We start from the raw sequence: 24744 nt of genomic DNA, 5'->3' as shown, positions 1-24744 counted from the left end.
ACCCTCAGGCCAATCAAGTTCTGGGGCCGGGGGAGCACCCAAAGCCTTCTCCCGCCCTGCGAGGACACATGGCATTCTGAAGTACCTTGGGCTACTCGCAGGGCTGGGTCATGGTGAAGGAAGCTTCATGCAGCTCCCCTGCTCCCAGGCTCTGATTGGCCTGGGGGCAGGGAGCACCCAAAGCCTAGTCCGCTCTTCCCCTCTCCCCCCGCAAGCAGCGCGCGGTGCTTCCAAGAGTCGCGTGCTGCTCACAGGGCAGGAGGAAGCGTCGGGCAGTGGTGCAGGGTGGGGACAGAACGAAGAAGGCTTCAAGTGCTCTCCTGCCCCCAAATTGGCTTGGGGCGGGGGAGCAGCAGGGCCTCTGCAGGCCGGATCCACCCACTTCGTGGGCCGCATCCAGCCCCCAGAGGCTCTTTTGCCCATCCCTGGACTAGAAGGAACATTAGTCTACACCACGGGATACTGGGTCAATGAGAGAAACTCTCCCATTGACTTACCTTTGTCTTCTCACATGGAGTAGACTAATGAGGTCAACTGGAGAGTGATCTGTGCTCTACTTAGTGGGTCTTCACTCGACCTGCTAAATCAACTGCCAGTGGATTGATCTCAGAGTACTGATTCATGCTGTAGTGTAGATATAGCCTACATGATAATATGGTACTTTTTGGCTTTAAAAATTTCAGTCTATAAGTTCTTAATTGAACCATAAAATCAGTTTGGGTCCTGGCCATACAGGAAATAGCTTTTCTCCATGGACAGCCCTGACTGAGGAATTAGCTCCCTGTGCTAATCTCACACTACCTAATTGCTGGCTATTCAAGTGTGGGTCTTGGTCCATTTCTTTTCTCATGCTTTCCTCGCGGGAAGGGAGGTGCTGGTGTTTGTATTTCGGACAGAATGTTTCTCCTCAAGTTATTTGGATTGAATAATAAAAGTGTTTTTATTTTTAAAAAACTAAATGACATACATGTAAGCCAAGATGTGGTAACTGAATGCACTTCATAAGATTAGTTAAACATTTTCTGGTTTTGGTCACAATACTGAACTAACCAGTAATATCCAAATATAATACTTCACTTCCTCTCATGGATTCCTTAAGACCTAATTTTCCAACCATCAACTGGCTCAAAATCCAGCTTATCTCCTTCCCCAACCACAAAAATCCTAACTTGGTTCTTGTCTATTTCAGATTCCTCCTAATATTCAAAAACCTCACTCCCCTGCTCCCATCTTTGTCTGTTCTCCAGCATGCTCCCTAGAAATAGAGTGGGGAGAGAAAGGGTGAACACTAGTATGGAGAAGAGCTGTTTAAGCAAAAAGGATAATGCTGGCACGAGAACAAACAGGAATAAACTAGCAATGAATAAATTGTGACTAGAAATTAGAAGTTCTCACATCAGATATTCTGGAACAGCTTCTCAGTAGGAGTGAGGGCAAAAAACTTAACTAGTGTTAAGATGAACTTGATAAGATGATGTTATGAACTGGAATTTGCCTGTAATAGCAGGGGACTGGAGTTGCTGAGCTGGGCCATGAGCTCCTTTCCAATCCTCTGTCTATATGCTTCACACATTTCTGTTTTTCCTTTTTCAGGGGGTGAAATCCTGGTCTCATTGAAGCCAAAGGCAGTTTGTGTCCTCCTGTAACCCTCCGGGGGCAGATTTGAACCTGAGAGATGTAGAGCTTAGTGTAGGAGTCTCCACCATTTGAGCCAAAGCCACTTGGTCCTCAACCCAGGCTGTAGAGGTCTCTTGTTCTAATCTGCTGCTGTAAGTGGTCTAAGTGCCAATACATGGGACAGTGCTCCACACCTGGGTGTGTGGGTTACACTTCCGCCACAGAATATCCCTCTCATAACCTAATAATATCCTGAAAAAAACTTAAAAAAACAATGAATAGACTTGCAGCACCTTAAAGACTAACAAAACATGTAGATGGTACCATGAGCTTTCGTGGCCAGTTTTCAAATAAATTAATGAGTGCCCAAGCAAGTTATTAATGGATCTCAAAGTCACCATATTATCTCAAACCAATTTCAAAAGCCAGTTGGACAGGGAAGCTACAAAACTTAATTTCATTTACAAGTTTGATTCCTACAACAGGAGTCCAAACAAAGAGGTTGGCTGGATGGCTCACTATATTCCATATCCTAAGGACATGAAAAAACAAACAAAGGGTACTTAGAGTGGGTACTAAGTATTCTTATCAGCTTCATTTGTCACTGACACTTGCATTGACAATTTCTTTCCCCCTTTTTCCCCTTCTTTTTCTTCCTCTTCCTCTTCCTCCCTCCTCCCCTCTCTGTGCTATTTATTTGAAAACTGGGACCCTTAAACTCCATTCATCTGAGGTAGTGGGTTATGCCCACGAAAGCTCATGATACTATCTACGGCTACGTCTAGACTGGCATGATTTTCCGGAAATGCTTTTAATCGAAAAGTTTTCCGTTAGGAGCATTTTCGGAACAGAGTGTCTAGATTGGTACGGACGCTTTTGCGCAAAAGCACTTTTTGAGGAAAAGCGTCCGTGGCCAATCTAGACACACTTTTGCGCAAAAATCCCCGATCGCCATTTTCACGATCGGGGCTTTTTTGCGGAAAACAAATTTGAGCTGTCTACACTGGCCCTTTTGCGCAAAAGGATTTTTGCCCGAACAGGAGCAACATAGTATTTCCGCAAGAACACTGACAATCTTACAAGAGATCGTCAGTGCTTTTGCGGAAATTCAAGCGGCCAATGTAGACAGCTGGCAAGTTTTTCCGGAAAAGCAGCTGATTTTCCGGAAAAACTGGCCAGTCTAGACACAGCCTACATGTTTTATTAGTCTCTAAGGTGCTGCAAGACTATTCATTGTTTTTTAAGTTTTTCCAGTTACAAACTAACATGGTTATCCCTCTGAAACTAATAATATCCTGTTAGACTCTGCTATCTCAGTATACAGGAAACCAGTCTCCTTTGATGGGAGTGACATAGGCCCTTTCAAATATGAAACTTTTCTCCTACCAGCTGAAATGCATAAGCCAGTACTTTTGAAAGCAGCTGTTGCGTTATCTAATATATTGCAAAGCACCCTGACCCACCCTCTGACCACATCAAGCAATACTGCATCATTGAGATCAACACATTTATGGGATACTGCTGTTTAGAGAAGTTACTATTTTTCTGTTTTGTACTAACTTATCCGGTCTTATTAAACCAGAGCTTCATTTGATCTGTTAGGCTCCAGTGATTTCAGCAATTTCATCTTTAAGAAAAAAGGAAAAGAATTTTCTTTTAGAAACATAAGTTACTCCCATATTACAATCATAGGGACAAATCACTCCTCTTAGCAAGAAAAATCGTGGTGCTATAGAAACGTTGAGAGACCATAATTCAGCAAAGCACTCGAACACATACATAAAGCTAATGGGAATAATACTCAAGTTAAGAAAAGCGTGTCTATGCCGTTTGGGCTCTGCGCTCCCAGTGCTACATGGAGAGCGCGGTGCCCAACGGTAGCTTGCACAGCTTGCTCCCGCGCGGTTGCCTGGCTGAGCAGTGCAGACATCAGCTGAGTACCACGGCGGGAGGCGAAGGGGGGGACAGGGCAGTGACATTCACAGCCAGGGCGCGGGGCCTGGAGCTGCTGTCACACTGCACGTCACTGCCCCGCCCCCCTTCGCCTCCTGCCGTGGCACTCGGCTGACTTCTGCGCCGCCCCCGCAGCCGTGTACATCACCATCCTGCCCCCCCTTTGCCTCCTGCTGTGACTTCTGCACCTCTTATCTGGGCCGCCGCCCAAACGGCCGCTTGCGCCACTTGCTCCCCCGCGGCGGCCCAGCACAGAAGTCAGCCGAGCGCCACGGCGGGAGGTGAAGGACGTGACTCAGGCAACAGCGCCGCCCAGAGGGAACAGCCAGGGAGGCAACAGCGTTGCCCAGAGGGAACGGCCAGGGAGGCCACAGCGCCGCCCAGAGGGAACAGCCAGGGAGGCAACAGCGTTGCCCAGAGGGAACAGCCAGCACTTCAGCGTTACAGACTCACAGACATTGGGCTACTATATATGAGATGTCACAGGGGTCTGCAAATCCCAGCACTTGGTGCTGTCCACTGGCTCAGCCCTAGGGTAGACTTGTCTTACTACAGATGAACTGCCATAGTTGTTATAGATCCCCTCTGTGTGTGACATTTGCCATCTTGGCTGACATCCCAGGTATCTCCAAAGATAAAAGCATGGGCTTCCTCTAAGGACCTTGGGCTGTAACAGTCTTGTATCCTCTGTAGATTGGATATAGAGGGGACCCGTAACACACACTTGGTAGTGGATTACACATATCCTGTGTGTTGCTGAAACTAACTGGAGCAGGACCCTCTTGCTGGTGAGTTATCAGTATTTCTAGGCGAGCTAGGAGTGTCTGTCTGGCAACAGGCAGAGGATGTTGATAGGTGGTAGAGTTCTGCAGTATGCAAACCACGATCCAAGAAGTTCAGTTAGCAGAGTCGGCAAACTCAGCCAACAGTTTGAACCCAATGAGCTTTGTGGACAGTAGTACCTCTGTTGCTGAATATGGAGTAATGTTTATTTGGCAAGGTCTGTACAGTTCTTCTGCATGGCTAGAAAAGGGTGCACGTGTTAAAAGGCAGGTTCAAATTCATTTATGCCACCATCAGGGATAAGGACAGGACTGCAGCAATCCAAGTACGTGTGCTGATGTTTAATTACATTTCAGAGGTGATCTGTTGTAAGCAGGGCTGACTCGAGCCATTCCTGCACCCCGGGCAATGGGAGCGCAACGCTTGCGCAGCTCCGCCCCAGGGCACATGGTGTATGCGCGGCCCCGCCCCCTGGCGCTGCGCACCTTACAGCTGCAATCAGGCGTGTGGCACATTCCCCGGCCCCGGGTGCGCGGCACCCCTTACAGCTGCCATCAGGTGCCTCCCATAGGTTGGCGCCCTGAGCAGAGGCCCAACTAGCCTCCCACCTTAATCCGGCCCTGGTTGTAAGCCAATGAGCAATCTCATCCATCCAGCCAGGCAGGATCTTCACAGACAAAAAGTTTGCACAGCAAGAGCAAACACCCTAAAACTTTGGGGAAAATTAGACCCAGATTCAGATTTTAGATCTTAACCCACTCTAGTGTTTTTGTATAGAAATCTGGCTAGCATTCTGCCTTTTCAATAACATTGAGTGCAGCCTGAAAGGAACTGCATGTTTTCTACTTTATTAACAATACATTACACATCCACGAACTGATGGATGATTCATGCTGAGCAGCCTGCTGACGGACCTGTGTACATAGAGAGGGTGTTTCCTTCTAGGTCGTCACAAGGAAGGTAATTGGCAGGGTACTGGAGAGAGCCTGTGCCGCAGCTGGCCAAAAGCACACCCTCAAAAGGCTTTTCAGAACCAGCATGCGTATTTCTAAAAGAACCACCCTTCCAAGAACTGAATGCTGTAACTATACATCAGTCTGCAATCAATTACCCAATCTGGCTAATCTGCAGTAATGACTCTGTGAGCCCTTGTGGATTACTGCATTGTTTTTAATTGCAAGCAAACCACAGTCTACAGGGGGGGAAAGTACATTTCATCACAAAATGGACTTTTTCCCATAGTTTGACAAATGTCTGCTAATTGGTAATTTTTATAATGTCACAGTGTATCATACTAGTACATATACTGGGTTTTCATATGATTTTTAATGGAAACTTATTAATATCCCTGCCATTATATTTTTGTTGAGTAACAGATATACCATGTGATTGGTTCATATCCAGTCCCTTCCTACTAGGAAATGGGATGAGATTTCAGAAAGAATTCTTAATTTCTAGGTCAGCAAAGTGGAAATTAATGAGGTTTACTAGTAAAAGTATTAATGAATGGGAAACTTTTTGACATACAATTAATATCATTTTATGGCATGTTATTTTATTTTCAAGACTATTTAAAAGCATAGGGACTTTGGCTCAGATCTTTGAATGTATTTTGACATTGCTGTTTGCAGCATTGCAACTTCTAAATTATTTTCAATTGGATTTGAGCTCCTAAGTGCCTAAATCACTTTTGAAAATAAGACACAGGAGTTGCAACCCTGAATGCAGCAATGCTGAAATATCTTTGAAAATCTGGGCCTTTAGCAGCGTTCTTTGTAAGCTGAGCTCTTTGGCAGCTACTCAGGAGAGATTCAAATGCCGCCCAGCTGATTAGCAGAGGGCCCACTACCAGCAGCATGTGTTTCAACTAGGGGTGCACACCTGCACATGCCTCAGTGCATGTAACAAAAGTTATTCTGCACATGTATGGAAAAATTAGAGGGAACCCTGGCCTTTGGTCTTAATTACTACTGACTAGAAAACTGACCTAAGCTAACACCCAAAATATTGTGCTGGGAGACAATAACAAATTAGGTTAATTCTTTAAAATAACATTTTTTCTATATTTTTGGCCAGAGCACCAGTCCCAAAATGATGCACAGAAAAACTGGCTGGTATTACCTGACAGATAAGAAGCGCGAAGTATTGGAAACCTCCTAACACTATCTAATGAACACAGAATTCCAGCTCAACTCTGCAGACTCAGAAGGTTCAAGCAGTTAAAATAAGCACAATGAAACCTTTGGAGCTCACTTAAATTTTAAGTTCATAAGATGATGGCGTTTCTTATAATATAACTGTCAGTATCTGAAAGCACTCATCAGCCTGTAAAAGCAGGAAAGGGCAAGGGCTCAGACCCCCAATGTGCCCTAATCCAGCTCTGGCCCAAGAAGCAGCATAATTGGCACCTATTCACAATGGCCAAACTATGTCAGACCCTATGTGGCATCTCTGTGCACTTCGAAAGGCCTTGTGAAAGCCAGCCTGTGCAAGGCCAGATAAGACCCAGTCCTTTCATTTTCATGTGGTATAGTTAGACTTTAGTAAGGCGTTTGATACGGTCTCGCATGATATTCTTATCAATATACTAGGTAAATACAACTTAGATCGGGCTACTATAAGGTGGGTGCATAACTGGCTGGATAATCGTACTCAGAGAGTAGTTATTAATGGTTCACAATCCTGCTGGAAAGGCATAACAAAGTAAGGTTCCGCAGGGGTCTGTTTTGGGACTGGCTCTGTTCAATATCTTCTTCAACGATTTAGATATTGACATAGAAAGTACGCTTATTAAGTTTGCAGATGATACCAAGCTGGGAGGGGTTGCGACTGCTTTGGAGGATAGGGTCATAATTCAAAATGATCTGGACAAAGTGGAGAAATGGTCTGAGGTAAACAGGATGAAGTTTAATAAAGACAAATGCAAAGTGCTCCACTTAGCAAAGAACAATCAGTTTCACACACACAGAATAGGAAGCAACTGTCTGGGAAGGAGTACGGCAGAAAGGGATCTAGGGGTTATAGTGGACCACAAGTTGAATATGAGTTAGCAGCGTGATGCCGTTGCAAAAAAACCAAACATGATTCTGGGATGCGTTAACAGATGTGTTGTGAGCAAGACACGAGAAGTCATTCTTCTGCTCTACTCTGCGCTGGTTAGGCCTCAGTTGGAGTATTATGTCAAGTTCTGGGCTCCGCATTTCAAGAAGGATGTGGAGAAATTGGAGAGGGTCCAGAGAAGAGCAACAAGAATGATTAAAGGTCTAGAGAATATGACCAATGCAGGAAGGCTGAAGGAATTAGGTTTGTTTAATTTAGAAAAGAGAAGATTGAGGGGGGACACGATAGCAGTTTTCAGATATCTAAAATGGTGTCATAAGGAGGAGGGAGAAAACTTGTTCATCTTGGCCTCTGAGGATAGAACAAGAAGCAATGGGCTTAAACTGCAGCAAGGGAGGTTTAGGTTGGACATTAGGAAAAAGTTCCTAACTATCAGGGTAGTCAAACACTGAAATAAATTGCCCAGGGAGGTTGTGGAATCTCCATCTCTGGAGATATTGAAGAGTAGGTTAGATAAATGTCTATCAGGGATGGTCTAGACAGTACTTGGTCCTGCCATGAGGGCAGGGGACTGGACTAGATGACCTCTTGAGGTCCCTTCCAGTCCTAGTATTCTATGGCTGATGTAAAAGGTAACATCTTGCAGAAGATTCAATCCTCAAGTTTATGCACCACAGCCTTGGAGTAGTTTGGATTCCTGTAACCTGAGCTCTATCCATACTGCAATCCATGAGCCTCAGCCTCTGCTTGAAGAGTAGTGATTGCCCACAACAGCCATGTTAAGAAAAGCAAGGCAAAGTTGAAGAGACAACTTGACTTTTATCCATGTAAGTTTAGGGTTGCCAGGTGTCCGGTATTCTACTGGACAGTTCAGTATTTGCGCTCTTTGTCCAGTTAAAAAAAATCAGAAAATACTGGACAGGTGCAATGTCCGGTATTCTCTGATTTTTCCATCTGCGCACCGGATGGAGGCCTGGCGTGGGCAGGGGGAGTGGCTGGAAGGCAGGGCCACATTCGGCGCTAGAAGCCTATGATTGCGCAGAAGCCTGGCTAGGGCAGGGGGAGTGGCTGGGAGTCCCAGCCACTCCCCCCTGCCAGGCTTCTGCACAATCACAGACTCCCAGCGCCGATGGCGGCCCCACCTCCCAGCCTGGGAGTCCCAGCTGGGAGGCGGGGTTGCGATCGCCGCTCTGGGCACCCCAGAACCGCGGGGGGGGGGGGGCTTATTATCCCGCATTCCGAACTATCGGAAAAAACTATCAGAAAAGGGTATGCAAATTGTGGAGCGCAATTTGCATACCTTTTTCCGATAAAACCCCGTAGTCTAGACATAGCCAGGGTGATGATAACCCTAGCTGCCTAAAAGATAGCCACACAGCTTTATCAGAGCTGAAGTATTTCTAAAAAGACAGCCATATACAAAGCATGTCCACTCAAAGAACCTTGGGATAGATGCATTATGGAGACACATTTATTTTGCTGAGAGCTTTCAAACACTTACATGTGCCTTTCCAATAATGCTGACTCAGTTCCAACTTGCTACGCTACCTTTTCTCATCATGATGCTCTGTGATTTCTGTTTACTCAGTGCTAGATGTATATTTCCTAAGGCAGGATCACTTAAATATATGCAAGCCAGGACTTGCTCTTTCAGCAGCATTGGATGGGATTACCCTTAGTCGGAGGAAACGGTGACTTGTAGGAATATCAAAAGCTAACAAAGGAAAACTTGGAGGCCCCAGCCATGTACTTATTCTCCAAAAAGGTGACCTGACTTTTCCCCTCATATTTTAAAGGATGGTTGGCAGGGTGATTGGGAAGCCTCTAAAAAACAAAATATAGTGAGGATATGCTACCACCTGCTGGCCAGTTTTGGACACCACATCTTTCCAAATGCTCTGACTGCATTTTGCATGGAACGGTAATTGTCAATCCAAACCACGGATACAAAGATGTTGCCTAGAATTCAAACAGCGAGTTATTGGACAGACTCATAGCATCCCCTAAGAAAATCCCCCACTACACTGAGACAATGCTAAGGCTGCATAGTAAAATGTCAGACTACAAGAGTGATTTTTAAAATCATTGAGCTCAAGCCCCAGAAAGCTCCCTCCTGTGGAATTACTCTGCACATATCCCAGAGCATGAAACAAAGTATATGGACTGTAAAACGAGTAGTCCTGTAGCACTTTCGTGTAGGGGTGGGCAATAATTTTTGACCAGGGGACACTTCAGAAATGTTTGAAGTGGTCCTGGGCCACCCCAGAAGGGAGGAAGGGGCAGGGCCAGGATCCTTCCATGCTTCCCCTGATTGGTTTGTGGGTGGGGGAGCACATGAAGTCTTTGCCCCCGCCCCAGAGAGAACCGCCAACGGTTATGAGCCTCCTGGTGGTGGGAGGAGTCTTTGCATGCTCCCCCTCTCTCCTAGGTCAATCAGGGCCTGGGGGGTGCATGCGAAGTCTACCCCCGCCCTGCTTAGAGTCACCTGCCTGCTGAGCAGCAGCTGGCGGCTGACTCTAGGTGCCGAGCCCCTTTCAGGGCAGGAGGAGACTTTGTCCGTTCCCTCCACCTCCAGGCCAATCAGGGTTTGGGGGCAACAGGAACACTCAAAGTCTCCTCCCGCCCTGCCCCCATCTTTCAAGGAACACGTAGTGCTTAGAAGTGTCGCAAACACCTTTCAGGGCAGGGACAGGGCGGGAGGAGACTTGGCGTGCTTCTCCCTGCCCCCAGGTCCTGATTGGCCTGGAGGCAGGGGGAGCATGAAGTCTCTCGCTCCCTGCTCTCCAGCGCACGGCGCTTAAGTACCGCACACTCCCCTGTCCCTAGGCCCTGTTTCGAAGGGGGAACGGCAGGACATCCATGGGCCGGATCAACCTGCTTGGCGGGCCGGAGAGGCCCTTTTGTCCACCCCTGCCTTACAGACTAACAAATAAATACATATAGTATCGTGAGCTTTTGAGAGCAAAACCCACTTCTTCGGATGAGCGTGAGTCGGTTTTGCCCACAAAGGCTCATGATACCATATATATTTATTAGTCTCTAAGGCTATGTCTAGACTGCAAGCCTCTTTCGAAAGAGCCTCTTCGAAAGAGAGCATCTAGACTGCACGGAGAAATTTCGAAAAAGCGGCTTGCTTTTTCGAAAGAAAGCATCCAGTGAGTCTGGATGCTCTCTTTTGAAGAAGCCCTATTTACATTGAAGAACGCCTTCTTTCGAAAGAGGAACTTTCGAAAGAAGGCGTTCTTCCTCGTAAATTGAGGTTTACCGCCATCGAAAGAAAAGCCGCGTTCTTTCGAATTAATTTCGAAAGAACGCGGCTTGAGTCTGGACGCAGGGGAAGTTTTTTCGGGAAAAGGCTACTTTTCCCGAAAAAAACCCTGAGTCTGGACACAGCCTAAGGTGCCACAGGCTACTTGCTGTTTTTAAAGTTACAAATGAACACGCCCCTACTTCTGAGGGTATATGGACTGCAGGCAAACTGAAACGGAGAAGGGAATTACTACCAGGCAACAAGGGCCTTGGAATAAAGCCACAACCGGGAACAAGGCCATAATATCAAAGAGCTGCTGCTCTTTCAGACGGGCAACCATTAAAGTGAATGGCTGCAGAAAACGTAACAATACAAGGCTCTCAGTATGCACACATTCCTGGACCTTTCCTCTAGGGATGTGCACATATACCCGTGTACACAGTGAACGATGAGCCCAGGGTTACACGCAGCGCCCCCCTCCTCCCCCGTACTGCCTCTGATACACAAGCAGCTGGGGAGGGAGGGAGCAGTGCCACGAGAGCTGCCTCCCCCCACATAAATGTATCACTGCTGACGTTTTCAGCGGTTACGTGCTCACATAAATAAACGCACTTTAACATTCCTACTTTCCTCACTCTGGCCCAGAGCCGTGGCGGAGAGGAAACTAAGCAGGCAAGATAGACAGGGACAGCTGACCTGACTCCTGTCCCGCACCATTTTCTGAGATTTGGTCAAAACAGAATTTTTTTGAAAGTGTTCATGAAAAATGACAGACAGACAAGACAGACCAAGTCAGCCAAGAAAAGCCAGTAGCCCCATGGTCAGGGCAATCACTTGAGACAGAAAAGGAAGCCCTACTCAATTCCCTGCTCTGGCTGATTCAAAACAGGTTCTTGAACGTGGGTCTCCCTGTTCCCATCAAGCTGTTAGATTTCCCACTCCTGCACTACAGCATATCCAAGGCCCAGGGGCCACATGTGGCCCCCAGCTTGCCTGGATCTGGCCCCCAAAGCTTGGGGATTTCCCCAGCATTGGGGAGCACTCACTAGTGGTCCAGCCCCCCCACCGTCCCTCCAAGGGGCTGGAGCACACAAAATCTGCTAGCCTGGCCCCCCTAAGCTCTAAATGTGGGGAGTGTCTTTCTCCTTTTCAGTCAGGGCCACATGAGTGAGGGTTGGTTGGTTTGTTTTGCTTCTCTCTTGTGTGCGGCCCGCAACTGATTTGTCTGTGGGTCAGCGGCCTCCAACCCAAAAAAGGTTCCCCACTCCTGCTATAGAGAGACTCTCTCAAGGTATGTCTAGACTACATGGCTTCATCGACAGAGCCATGTAGATGAGTTTACGAGACATAGGAAAATTAAGGCATACCGGAGCGGTCGACAAAGGCTTCCCTTGTCGACCACGGCGTGTCCAGACTGCCCCACTGTGCCGCCAAACAGCTGATCGGCACAGTGTGGCGGCCATTTTGATGTAAATGAAACGGCGATTATTTAAATCGCCGCTTCATTTTCCTATGTCTAGTAAACTCATCTACATGGCTCCGGTGACGGAGCCATGTAGTCTAGACATACCCTCAGTGTCTCCTGAGGGAGCTGTTCCACTTTGTATATATATTTACATATGCGGTAGGTCCAGAGAAATGGACTAAACGGGACACTAAGGTTCTAGTCCTTGTGTCTCCCGCATCCCATCTGTGTGTCTGAACCACTAGGCTAGAGTCTGCCTCTAGCTTAATGAATATTTAATTTAACTAGGGGGCTGTGCCCTGCTCACTATGAACTCCAACCCCCTCCTCTCTGGCCGCTTTTGAGACCAGGGAGCCTGATGATGTCATTCTGTGGCACGGCAGGAAAAGCTTTTTTAATATATATAAAGCGGTTATATCTAAGAAGTGGAACCGCTCCAACAGGAGAGAGAGACTGACTTCCGTCAGAGCTTGATGGTTAGTGACTTGAATTGATTTATTTTTAAATTCACATGTTAAAATTTGTCTCAGTCTAGCTTGATAAAATCTTTCATGTAGCCAATGTATTGGTGCAGTGACTACTGGCATGTAAAAAGGCCCTTCCCTCCCAACATTAATGTAAACAAAAAAAGTCACAAATGCCTCCAGAAAAGAAAAGATGCGTACCTATACAGATCAAATATCAATTCAGATTGTACAAATATGATCTCTTTAATCATGAAAGATTTTTCCCCACTTCAGCCACCTTGACCTACTATAATGAAAAGAGCAAAGCAACCTAAGGGGAAGTAGAAATGAACAGAGTAGAAACAGTATGTGTAGATCATCTTTTTAAAAATAGCTTAAAAACATGACACTGAGATTCCATAAAGCACTCCACACCGATCTACAGTTAACACAGTCAGAGGATGTCTGTTCAGTGCACTCATAGCTTGAACTCTTACACCTTGCTATTCTCAATCTGCCACATTCAACAACCACAAGCAAAAATGTCTCCCCCTGCCAGCTGTCTCCATGCCGCTCTTGTTGAGCACTTGCCAGCTCATCAGGAGCAGGATTTAAATGGTAAGTTAAAAATATGTGCAATAGTGTGAAGTTGTTAGAACAGACTCAATTCCTTTTGATTAATTTTCACCTTTTTTTAATCTTGTAACCTAAGAATACAAGACACTCAGACAAAGGCCACATCTACACTACAAAATCATGTCAACTTAACTTTGGAAGCCCCGGAGGCCACAATGATACTCACAGCACATGCCGAGGACCGCAACTTAAGTGTGATTGCATGTACATGCAAATATATATGCAAATAGCTTCTTTCCCACAATGCCCCGGCGCTCCCGGCACCTCCTACCTGGGGGCTAGAAACACCGACATCCTGTACCCGTCTGTTCCAGCTAGCTCATTCGCTTGCATCTTTCACTGCTCACCCCACCTGAGAGTCGCCTCGCCATTGTGGAGTGTGTTCCCAGTGGAGGTCATGTTCAAAGGATCCCACCCGCGGGCCACATGTTGAGCCCCACATAAACCCAAACTACACTGTGGGCTGCTAACAAATGGGCCGTGAGCTGCATGTGGCCCACAGGCGGTGTGATGAGTAGCCCTGTATTAAAGCATGCATGTGTGCACACCCTTGACTCCTTGTTTTGGTGGTGGGCAGCCTCCTCATCAGCGTGTGTATCAATTGCGTTGTTGGTGTGAGTTACAGCGGGGATGGTTTCTGAAGGTTATTAATGCTTAATATAAGCAACCCAGTGACAATGCCTCGACTTAATTAAATCAACTGTCTGTGGCATTACTAAATCAGTGTAGAGAGGTACGGGGGTGGGAGCCAAATTCAACTGAAGATACCTCAACACTTAGGTTGATGCAAGCAAGGCAGCTTATGCTGATTAACTGCACTAAGTAGACCAGACCAATAGAAACAAAGATCTTCCCATAGCAAATCGGACCACTGGTTCATCCAACTAGGACGCTGGTGGTGATAAGTGAGGGGTATTTCAGAGGAAGACAAAAAACTTTAATGCACTGAGGCAATTTTGTATTCCGGTATATGTAGAAAAAAATCCTTCCTGATTCCTGTAGTGATCAACCCCTCTGAAGCATGGAATTAATTTGATTTTTAAACAAGTATGGCCACTAAGTAATATTAATGGTCATAAAGTTACGCAGTCTTGTAAAGTTCTGCTACAATAACTGATGTTATGGGTTTCTGCAGCAATGCCCTTTCCTCTCCCCTCTCAACATTTCACACTGAGCCCCTTCCAGCTTTGTACTTTCATTTGAAACATGTTCACTAAAATCCTTTGTAGTGGCTCCATTTCAGAAGGGTCACTGCCAGGAGGTATTTAGACACTGGAGGTATCAAGTGTGAGGGCAAATGGGATCTCAAGGTGAGGAACTCATCTGGGCAGTAAGGAAGTCTGTCTTAGTACATATTTGCAAGTCTCAGTACATATTTGAGTTATTCCAGCCTTGACAGACAAGTATGCACCAAAGTATGATGGTGACCTCTCTGGTCTCCCAGGAAAGGCTAATGTCAACTCAGAGAAAGAGAGAAAAAGTTTGGGCAAAGAACATATCTGAACTATCAACTACAAAACACTCCAATGTGCTGAGTTAAAAAAACAAAACAAAACAAAAAACCCCCAGAACAGAAAAAAAACATCCAAAGCCCAAACATAACACAACTCTGAATGGGGAGGGACAGCTCAGTGGTTTGAGCATTGGCCTGCTAAACCCAGGGTTGTGAGGTCAATCTTTGAGGGGGGACATTTAGGGATCTGGGGCAAATCTGTCAGGGATGATACTTGGTTTGTTTCTAGGGCAGGGAACTGGAACTGGAACAGGGAACTGGACTCCATGACCTCTCAAAGTCCCTTCCAGCTCTATTTCCATATATTATTAAAGAGTGCACTGCCTATAGGGACTGTCTACACAGCAGGTAAACACATGATTGTACCACAGGTAGTTAAGTCTGTGCTAGCTTTACCTAGCCAGTACAGGTATTAACAGAAGCATAAACATGGACTAACTACCCACATACGTATCCAGGCTCCCTGGGATTGTACGTGGACAGCTACCCTGTGTTGAAGCGCATGCCAACACATCTACACTGCCATAGTTAACTGTGTTAGGATTAAAGCTAGCAAGAGATGCCGACCCGTTCTACAATTATATCTTCACTTGCAGTATGCAGCATGGCTGTGTCTAGACTGCATCCCTTTTTCGGAAAAGGGATGCAAATTAGACATATCGCAATTGCAAATGAAGCGGGGATTTAAATCCCCCCTGCTTCATTAGCACAAAAATGGCTGCTGCTTTTTTCCGGCTCGGAGCTTTGCGGGAAAAAAGTGCCAGGCTAGACGCGGATCTTTCAGAAAATAAAGCCTTTTCCGAAAGATCCCTTATCCCTCATTTTAAGAGGGATAAGGGATCTTTCAGAAAAGACTTTATTTTCCGAAAGATCCGTGTCTAGACTGGCGCTTTTTTTCGGCAAAGCTCCGAGGGGATAAGGGATATTTCAGAAAAGACTTTATTTTCCGAAAGATCCGCGTCTAGACTGGCACTTTTTTCGGCAAAGCTCCGAGCCGGAAAAAAGTGGCAGCCATTTTTATGCTAATGAAGCGGAAGAGATTTAAATCCCCGCTTCATTAGCAATTGCAATATGTCTAATTTGCATCCCTTTTACGAAAAAGGGATGCAGTCTAGACACAGCCCATGGGTCGCAAACTCTCAGTCCATGGGCCATCCCTAACCAGAATGATTGGGCAATCCACCCAGCCCAGGACTCCCAGCTGGTTGGAGGGGGAGGGCAGTCCATTAGTGGCCTACAAACCCTGCCCCTTCCCGCCATCACCCTGCCCTCTCCCCTCCATGGCATTTTGTCCCTGAGAATGTGGCTTCGGGGATCACTGGGTGAAGGGCCCCTAGTGCAGAGGCAGCAGCCCCTCCCCTCACTCCCAGCGGCAGGAGATGCAGGGAAGCAGAATGCACTGGGGGAGTGCACTCGCTTCCCTACGGCTCCTGCTGCTGCGGGGAGTGCAGGGGGCATAACTGCAGCGGCCACACTACACCAAAGGCGCCCCTCTGTCCCATGATCCCCAAAGCTGCCTCCTCAGTGACAGGGTGCTACCGGGGGGACAGAGTGGGGCAATGGTGGGAAAGAGTGGGACTTGGGGGCCAGAAACAGACCCCCCCCCACTGAGCCTTGGACCAGATTGTGCAATCGCTCCAGCCAGGGGTGGCCCCTGAGCTAGGAGTCTGAGACCCATGGTATAGACATACCATTAGTGTTCTCAAGATTACAGTACACTTCCCAAATATTATTTTCTCACCACTAATAGATATTAGTGCCACTCCCCCATTTGAGTTTTTATATAACTCAACCAGCTAACATTAAGCAAAATTGCATACAGTTTGAAGTTTTCACTACTAATGTGTATTAGGTACTAACCATGCTACAGAAACTGGATATACAAATGATTTTGGCCTTATGCACCATACTAATATGTTGAATCTCTATAAAATTAATTAAAAAAAATAAGGGAAGCTACAGAAAGTAGCTACAGTACAAAAGCAGATAAAAAAGCTCATTTGGAGTAACAGATCTTTGTGTCAACAGGTTTTTATTTTTATTCACAAGATTCAACTTGAGTTATAAAGTTACAAAGAGGAATCAGAATAATTAATAATTAATTCTAAATGTTGCATAATGTCTAAGGCAGGGCTGCTCAACTTTGGAAATCCTAGGGGCCACAATGATGCTCACAGTACGTGCTGAGGGCTGCAACTTAAGTGTGGTTGCATATACATGCAAATATATATTTTAATATATGCAAATAGCTTTTTTCACACAATACCCCAGCATTCCTGACACCTCCCCCCCAGGGGCTAGAAACGCTGACACCCTGTACCCATCTGTTCCAACCAGCCGGTCTGCTCGCATCTTTCAATGCTCACCCTGCCTGGGAGATGCCTCGCCGTTGTGGAGCGTGTTCCCAGTGGAGGCCATGTTTAAAGGATCCCACCTGTGGGCCAAGTGTTGAGCCCTGCATAAATCCGAACTGCACCGTGGGCTGCAAACAAATGGGCCACGGGCCACATGCGGTCAGGAGGCCGCAAGTTGAGTAACTCTGATCTAAGGTGTCAAGTCATATTAGTGTTCACCCCACATTCAGGAAAAACTTACCACTGCCTCTTCTCACGTAGCTGGCCTGTCCAAAGACACATGATTTGCATACAGATTACACAATGTATTCACATATCAATTCACTCCCACTGAAACAGATGCAAATTGGATGGAATGTTGTAACTGTACCCACATACAGTAATACATTTGAACTTCCTTAATCTGAGTGTCTGTGATCCGGGAAGACCCTTGGTTCAGACCCCTGCATGGCTAGGGTGCTAGCACTGGTTGCCTGCTGCGGGGATGTGATGGGGAGCCCTGAGCTTTACAGGCCAGATTTCTGCTTGGTAAGAGGAGGAGGAATCAGATCTGCATGCTGCTGCTCCCCGTTAGCCCTGTTGGGAAGCTTTTCCCCCGCAGCTCCTATTGGCCACAAATCATGGCCAATGGGAGTGGCGGGAGGCCCAGAGCCACATGTGTCTCCAGAAGTGGGGCATCAGGTAAGCGCACCATCCCCATCATGCCCACACCCCCATCTCTCTCTCACACTTTCCCTCGCATCCCATTCCCAGCATATTCCTGCATCCTCTCTCTATCTCTCCTTGCCAGACCCTGTACTCCCCAATAACAGTTTAAATACAGTGCATTAAGGATTTGTCTTCGGACATGTTATCTATAATGGCTTGCACGTACAAAAGCTTTAGGAATAGACTTTGTTTAATACAGCCTAGCCTATTTCTCAAGATTGCAGGGTTAAAGAAGTTCAAGTGTAACACAGCTGCTGAGAACAGTGAAAAAAACTGAAATGGTAGTGGGAATTTAAGTACCTTAGACTATGCCTTGACTTGAATGGAAACTGGATCAAGCTCCAAAGAAGGGTCACTTGGGTTGACACACTTATACTTCCTCAACGACAGCATCTCTTGCAGTACCAGCGCAGCATTCCAGTGTGTGATGCTGAAACAGATGTTCAGGGCTTACTGTAGAAAACCACTACCATTTCTAATGAGATCATAGCCTGCAACAATTTAACACACCTTTAAGTTAAATTATAGCGTCAAGCACTTTAGACTTACAAGGAGAAGGTCCTAACAGTTTAAGGGACTCAAAGTAAGAGTTAGAAAAGCTTCTAATTAAAGAGAATTATTGGGTGGAGGTGAAAAAGATATTAGATCAAAATATCGCGGGGGTATTTTTTATAGAGGAAAATCATGTTTTGCTCTGTTTGTTTTGCCATACCCAAGTAGAAGAAACCTGCCTGTTCAATAAGCCCTATGAGATCTTGGCACTCTGGAATATTGTTCTGGCAGGCCAATGAAACTGATTAAGATCATACATGAGGAGTCACTGCAGGGGGAAGCTCTGCAGTGCAGGAGCACAGATGGAATTAGGTTTCCAGCATGTATTTTTCTGCTGCTAGAGAGAAAGGGTGGAGGGAGAGAGAATAAAGATTAGAAATAAAGAGAGGGAGATAGAAGAGTGTAGGAATAGATAAAAAAAAAGAGAGGGAAGGCTAAGAAACAGGACTAACAGTGTGTCTGGTTGCTAAAAGGCCCAAGTAAACCCTCCTTTATGGTGTTAAGAGTCCTCCCATCCCCATGTATCAGACAAAACTACTATACTTAGTACTTTTATAACTGCCTCCAAGACTAAACAGATTTTGAAGCACTGTGACAGGTTGATACCACCCGTTTCACATGGGGTGTAATGGATTCGGAGTGGTTAGGTGTCTTGCCAAACATTGTATAACTAAAACTGACAAAGCACAGCTCAGTATATCACATTAAAAATAAATCCTACAAAAACACAGATGAAGAACTCTCACTGTAACTCTTAAAAACAAAGGTTTCCAGGGACTTGCACATTGCAAATGAATGAAAAGTAAACAAACGACATTGTTTTGATCTACAATATAAAAGCAACAGTTGGGACGCATGCAGAGCTGCACGAGTGATTTGGTGATTATTTAATAAGTGTAAGGGTGGATAATACGAGCCATAACAAGACTTTTTAGAGATTTTTCACAATCTGATGTGAACATATTGAGCTAAATAGGATTCTGGAGGGTGTGATAGAATTAGACAGCATTTGTCTGTTAAACTGCAGAAATGGGTCACATGCTACTACTTAACAGGGAAATTCAGAGAGTCTCACAAGATTAATCCATTACGACTTGCTTCCTAAGGTGACAGACAGTCTGAATCTCAGGCTCCTCGTCCAATGTTTGAAAAGGATTTTTACCCCGTAGCCACATCTTCCCACTGAAGTAATGGTGCTTCTGAGAGACACTGCCTGAAGTTAAGTATTTCTGCAGTTCTGCTCTCCTGCACTGGAATAGCCAGCTTAGATTAATATAAATCCAGCACCATGCATTAAAACAACCATTGAAATGGTTACCAGAGATATAGTCCTTGGAAAGAACCACTAATTTCAATGGAGAGTCAATGAAATAGAAAAACAAGCCTATGGAACAGTAAGAGGATGGCTGGGGATGCACACACATGTACCCTAGGTCAAATTTAGGCCTGACATAAGAAAATACAATATGGACTTCACAAGGATTTGTAATTAACTGACATCAAAGCTGAATTTGATCATTACCGTCCAAGGAAGCAGTGGGCAACCTGCAGCACCATCCCCTGCAACTCCCAGTGGCTGCGGTTCTTGGTTCCCAGCCAATGGGAGCTAGGGGAAGCTGCAGGGACGTGCTGCATACCATTTCCACAGCTCCCATTGGCTGGGAAGAGAGAACCATGACCAATGGGAGCGGTGCCCACAGACGGTCACCGCCAGCAAAATGTCTTGCAGCCTGCAATCAGATTATCCTGATGGGATGCATATTGCTGATCGCTGGTCCTAGTGCTGAAGACGAGCTCAACACTTTTCAGGATGCAATCCTAAGGGCAATTTTTTTAAACAAAGAACGTACACATCTAGAACCAGTCATAGTTAACATCTGGCAGAATGTCTATTTAAAATGATATGCAGTGTTGCTGTTGTAGCCAGGATGGCCCCAGGACACAGTCTCTCTAATGTGGGTGAGATAGTATCTTTTATTGGACCAAGTTCTGTTAGAGAAAGAAAGACAAGCTTTCAAGCTACACAGAGCTGTCACTGAGGGATTACTCAAGATAAAGTGGCCTGTTAACGCCCCTCTAGTCATAGGACAAAAATGGGGGTTAGTGGGTTACAGATTGCTGTAATAAGCCATAAATCCAGTGTCTTTAAAACCATGGTTTTCCATGTCCAGCAAAGGCTTTGAATTTAAGCTCCCTGGCTTGTCTTTTGAAAGTGCTGGGCAGAATTCCTTTGAGGAAGAGCACTGATAGATCAGATAGAGTCATTGCTCACAGGGACCCAGAGCTCATATTCTAGTCAGAGTCTAGACATCTACACAGCAATTCTTCAGCCCTGCAGTCTGAACCCCGCAAGCCAGTCACTTGACCCAGGCCAGATAGAGGGTTTGGGGTTTTTTTTATCTCCAAGTAGATATTCACTCAGAAACAAATCAGTCAGGAAAGAGGTTCAACAGGCACAACTACATGATTTAACAGGTGCCCCATTTTTGGGGAGTCATTTTGAAGATTTATACAATGCATTCCAGCAATTTTAAATAATTGAAAGCCAAGAGCGTGTGTTTTCAAACATCATCTTTGGTTCAGTAAAGAATTAGACAGCAAGTTTCTTCCCAGAATTTCAGACTGTGATAAAGAGCAAAGGCCAACAAGTGCAGAAGCATAATCACCACTTTTCACCCACTTAGCTCACAAACTTTTACCAAAGCAACCTGTCTTGCATTCCTTTTAAAATCAATTAACTCAATAAGAAGTTCTGGATGAGTAACAAATGCTGAGTTATATTTTTGAGAGTTTTCTCCCATCTAGTGTCTCATCATTAGCCTGGCCGTAGGGCAAGAGTGGGCAATAATTTTTGCAGGGGGTCCACTTCACAAACTTTTAGTATGTGGTTACGGGCCAGCTCTGCTCCCAGAAGGGGCACAGCCTCAGGCAGAAAGGGTGGGACTGGGACTACAAAAAGAGAATGAGTATGTTTGTGTGGGTGTGACACTTTGTGTGTAAGAGACAGATTTTGTGACACAAACTGAGTGTGTGTGGTATAGACAGGAGAACGTGCAACAGTATGTGGCACAGACTGGGTGTGTGTGACAGTGACACAGCGTGTGTGCTGGCTGCTGGCGGGTAAGTTTCTGAGACAAGCCATGCTGTCTCTCCAAAGGAAATCTGTCTGGCTCTGTTGTCATCCCCCGACTCCTATTCTGCACTCCTGAGTCACACACTTCAGATTGGAGCAGCTCTGCTGACTGTCTCCATCTACAACCCCTGCTCTGCAGAGATGTGGTATGTGACAGGGGAACACACTGACTTCAGCACTCCCACCGCACAACTAACAGAAGCATCCTGGGAGCAGCTCAGTTGCAGGACAGGTCAAGTTGGGGGGAGGAACGGCTGAACACAAGCTGCTGGCTGTAAGTATGCATGGTCAGCTAATCAACTGGGCGGTCTGGAAAGAAGTGTTTGGGGGGCTGGATCCAGCCCCTGATTTGCCCACCCTGGCCTTAATGGAATGGTCATCTGTTTAAAAAAAAAAGAATGAATGAATTGGGGAGAGCAACCATTAAGACAAAATCTGTTACAGTGGAGTGTAATCTGTAGTTAGGAAATTACAGCAGTACATTTAATATGACAGACAGCTTCTTGAAGGTATTCGGATGTGACTGCAAGTTGGAAAGAAGAGTAAAAAAGCACAATGACTTTCTTTCTATCGCAGTGTTTCTCAAAGTGGTCTGCGGACACACTCTGAGAAAGCTACTACTTGGCCGTTCTGGTTAGTTTACTTACTGGCTCTGCAGCCACGGAAGCTCGCAGCTCCCATTGGCTGTGGTTTGCCATTTGCAGCCAATGGGAGCAGCAGGAAGCAGTGTGACCTTGCTGCTTCCTGCAGCTCCCCTTGGCTGCAAATGGCAAAAAATAGCCAACGGGAGCTGGTAAGTAAACAAAGCGGAGCGGGTCGGTAGCTACTTTCTCAGGGTATGTCTACACAAGCTGCCCATTATTTTGAAATATTTTTCCAAATAACAGGTGCACTATTTCGCCACCCGGTAAACCTCATTGCATGAAGGAAAAGAGATGGCTCGAAATAGCATGTTACTTTGAAATCTGGTGCTGTGTAGATGCGTCAAATTTCAAAATAAGCTATTTCAAAATAGTTTAGAAATAAGATACGCAATTTACATAGCACAAATTGCATATCTTATTTCGAGTTTAGGGTGCTGTGTAGATGCACCCTTGGAGTGGGTCCACAGACCACTTTGAGAAACACTGGTTAATACTTTGATATTACAGTACAGCCTCTCCCCAAGTTACGAACGAGTTATGGACCAAACAATTGGCCGTAACTCGATCAGTTCATAACTTGGACCCCATTGAGTTACATAGCGACCACGCTGTTCGTAAGCGCGGGTCGCGTTCCTAACTCGGGGACTACCTTTACGACCGCTTCATGGGAGCTTTGGTCGTAAATGCAAACGGTTGTAACTCGACCGTTCGCAACTTGGGAACCGGCTGTATAGTGGAAACAGATATACCAGATAGCATTATCAAGTAAATGTTTCTTAGCGTTAGAAGCTTTCAGGAGAAAAATAAGATTTAATATATGTCTCTAAACTGTGACAGTTGCAGTAACGGGTCATTATAACAGTGATCTTAAGACAGTACATACACACATCTAAGATGGTGGTAGAAGTCAGCATTGGCATCTGTAACTGATTAAAAGGATTTAGAAATTCCTGCCTGTTTATGGTGCTTTTCATATATATATAGCACAGTAAATTTTGGAAAGAAATAGCTGGTAGCTCTTACTCTTTTGAGACTTTATGTTAAACTTGATGTATTTATCTTATATTTATATACACTCCCTCAAAAATCCCTAAGTTAAAAACATTAAAGTTACAAAATAAAGAACTCAAAGGGTTAAGAAATGTGAAAATGAAGGTTCTTTAATTCAGTCCCCCGGCAGATACACCTTGTAATAGTTCTAAATTACATGATCACACACTATTTTTTCCAGCAGGACCCGTACTTTATTCAGTGCACAGAATGGATGGTGCTCACTGAATAGGCAACTATTCAATATTTCTATTTATCTTCATCACCAGAGTAAATATATTTGGCGACACCCTCACTGGACCTAACCATGTCAGTTATATGATCAAGAACACACAGTCCTGCTCATCCGGAAATATAATTTATGCCATCATGTGCCAACAGCGTCCTTCTGCTATGTATATTGGACAGACTTCTCAGACACTTCGCCAAAGAATTAATGCCCACAAATCAGACATCAGACATCTTCACAAGGAAAAACCAGTTGCTTTTCATTTCAACCTACCTGGACATAGCCTTAATGACCTTACTACACTCATCTTACTTCAAAGAGACTTTAACACCAGATTACAGAGGGAAACTTCAGAACTTTATTTCATGCTTAAATGTGACACTTTACAAATGGGCCTCAACAAAGATGCTAATTACCTTAACCATTTCAAAGATAGCTTCCCCACTTATCACCCCTGATTAGCCATTCATTGACTCATAAAAAGCTATTTTCTCCCTCCCTCCCTCTCCCCACCTTCTGTACTAAATCTGATTTGTCAGTTTAATAATGTGTTCACTTTTTTCATTGTATTCCTTTGGTATAGATGGTCATGCCAATTCTCTTTCAGAATACGATCTAAGGAAGTGGGTCTGGCCCATGAAAGCTCATCACCTATTAAACCATCTTGTTAGTCTTTAAAGTGCTACATAGTTTTCCCTTCTGTTTTAGCAAGATCAGACTAACACGGCTACCTCTCTATTCCTAGTCTTGTTACCCCCATTTTACATAGAGGGAACAGGACACAGAAATTAGGGCCAAAATTGTCAAATGCCAACTAATTTTGGGTACCCAGTTGGAGTAAGAACTAATTTTCCAGAATAATTTGTATTTTACGGTACTTTATATTACAGAGCAGCAATGCAACTGAACTCAGTTGCCATTCTAAGTGCTTAGCTTTTCCACAAATCAGACCCTTGGTCCCTCCACTTGGATGCTCAGAGAATAACACAGTAACCGCCTGTAAAACGTTGGTCAAGGTGACCTGACCAACATCCCATAGGAACTCTGTGGCAAGGGCAGGGATCGAGTCCAATTCTCCAAGCAGGCAATCAACTGCCTTAAGCATAAGGCCTTCCTTTCTCTCCTGCCTCATTCACAACATGCTGTCCAACTTCTGCAACTAGTGAAGGAGTTGTACAGATAACAGCCGCAATCACTATGCAATCCAGATTCATTCTCAAAGCACAATCAATCTGGTGCACGACACGAAGCAGGGTTACTGTTTAAAAAAAAGAGCATGTGATCTCATCATTAAAGCCTGACAATTCTATTTGTTGATTTTTTTTAAACATAGGAAATTACACCAAAGTCT

At 45.3% G+C, this 24744-nt stretch overlaps 1 protein-coding gene across 2 annotated transcripts in view; it reads right to left on the bottom strand.

The window, feature by feature from the left end:
- Positions 1 to 24744, bottom strand: part of GFPT2 (glutamine--fructose-6-phosphate transaminase 2) — a 143981-nt gene that overhangs the window by 111913 nt on the left and 7324 nt on the right. For both annotated transcript variants that reach the window (XM_075900489.2, XM_075900490.2), the window contains 2 exons: positions 18086 to 18215; positions 17319 to 17343 (listed from right to left, as the gene is read on the bottom strand). The gene's annotated coding sequence lies outside the window, so the exon portion shown is untranslated. The remainder of the gene's footprint in view (positions 1 to 17318; positions 17344 to 18085; positions 18216 to 24744) is intronic.

This window comes from Pelodiscus sinensis, chromosome 16 (assembly GCF_052426305.1).
Source record: "Pelodiscus sinensis isolate ZL-2025 chromosome 16, ASM5242630v1, whole genome shotgun sequence".
In the NCBI taxonomy this organism is placed as follows: domain Eukaryota; kingdom Metazoa; phylum Chordata; order Testudines; family Trionychidae; genus Pelodiscus; species Pelodiscus sinensis.
The sequence above is the reverse complement of the archived record's forward strand: the minus strand, read 5'-3'. Positions and strand labels throughout refer to the sequence as shown.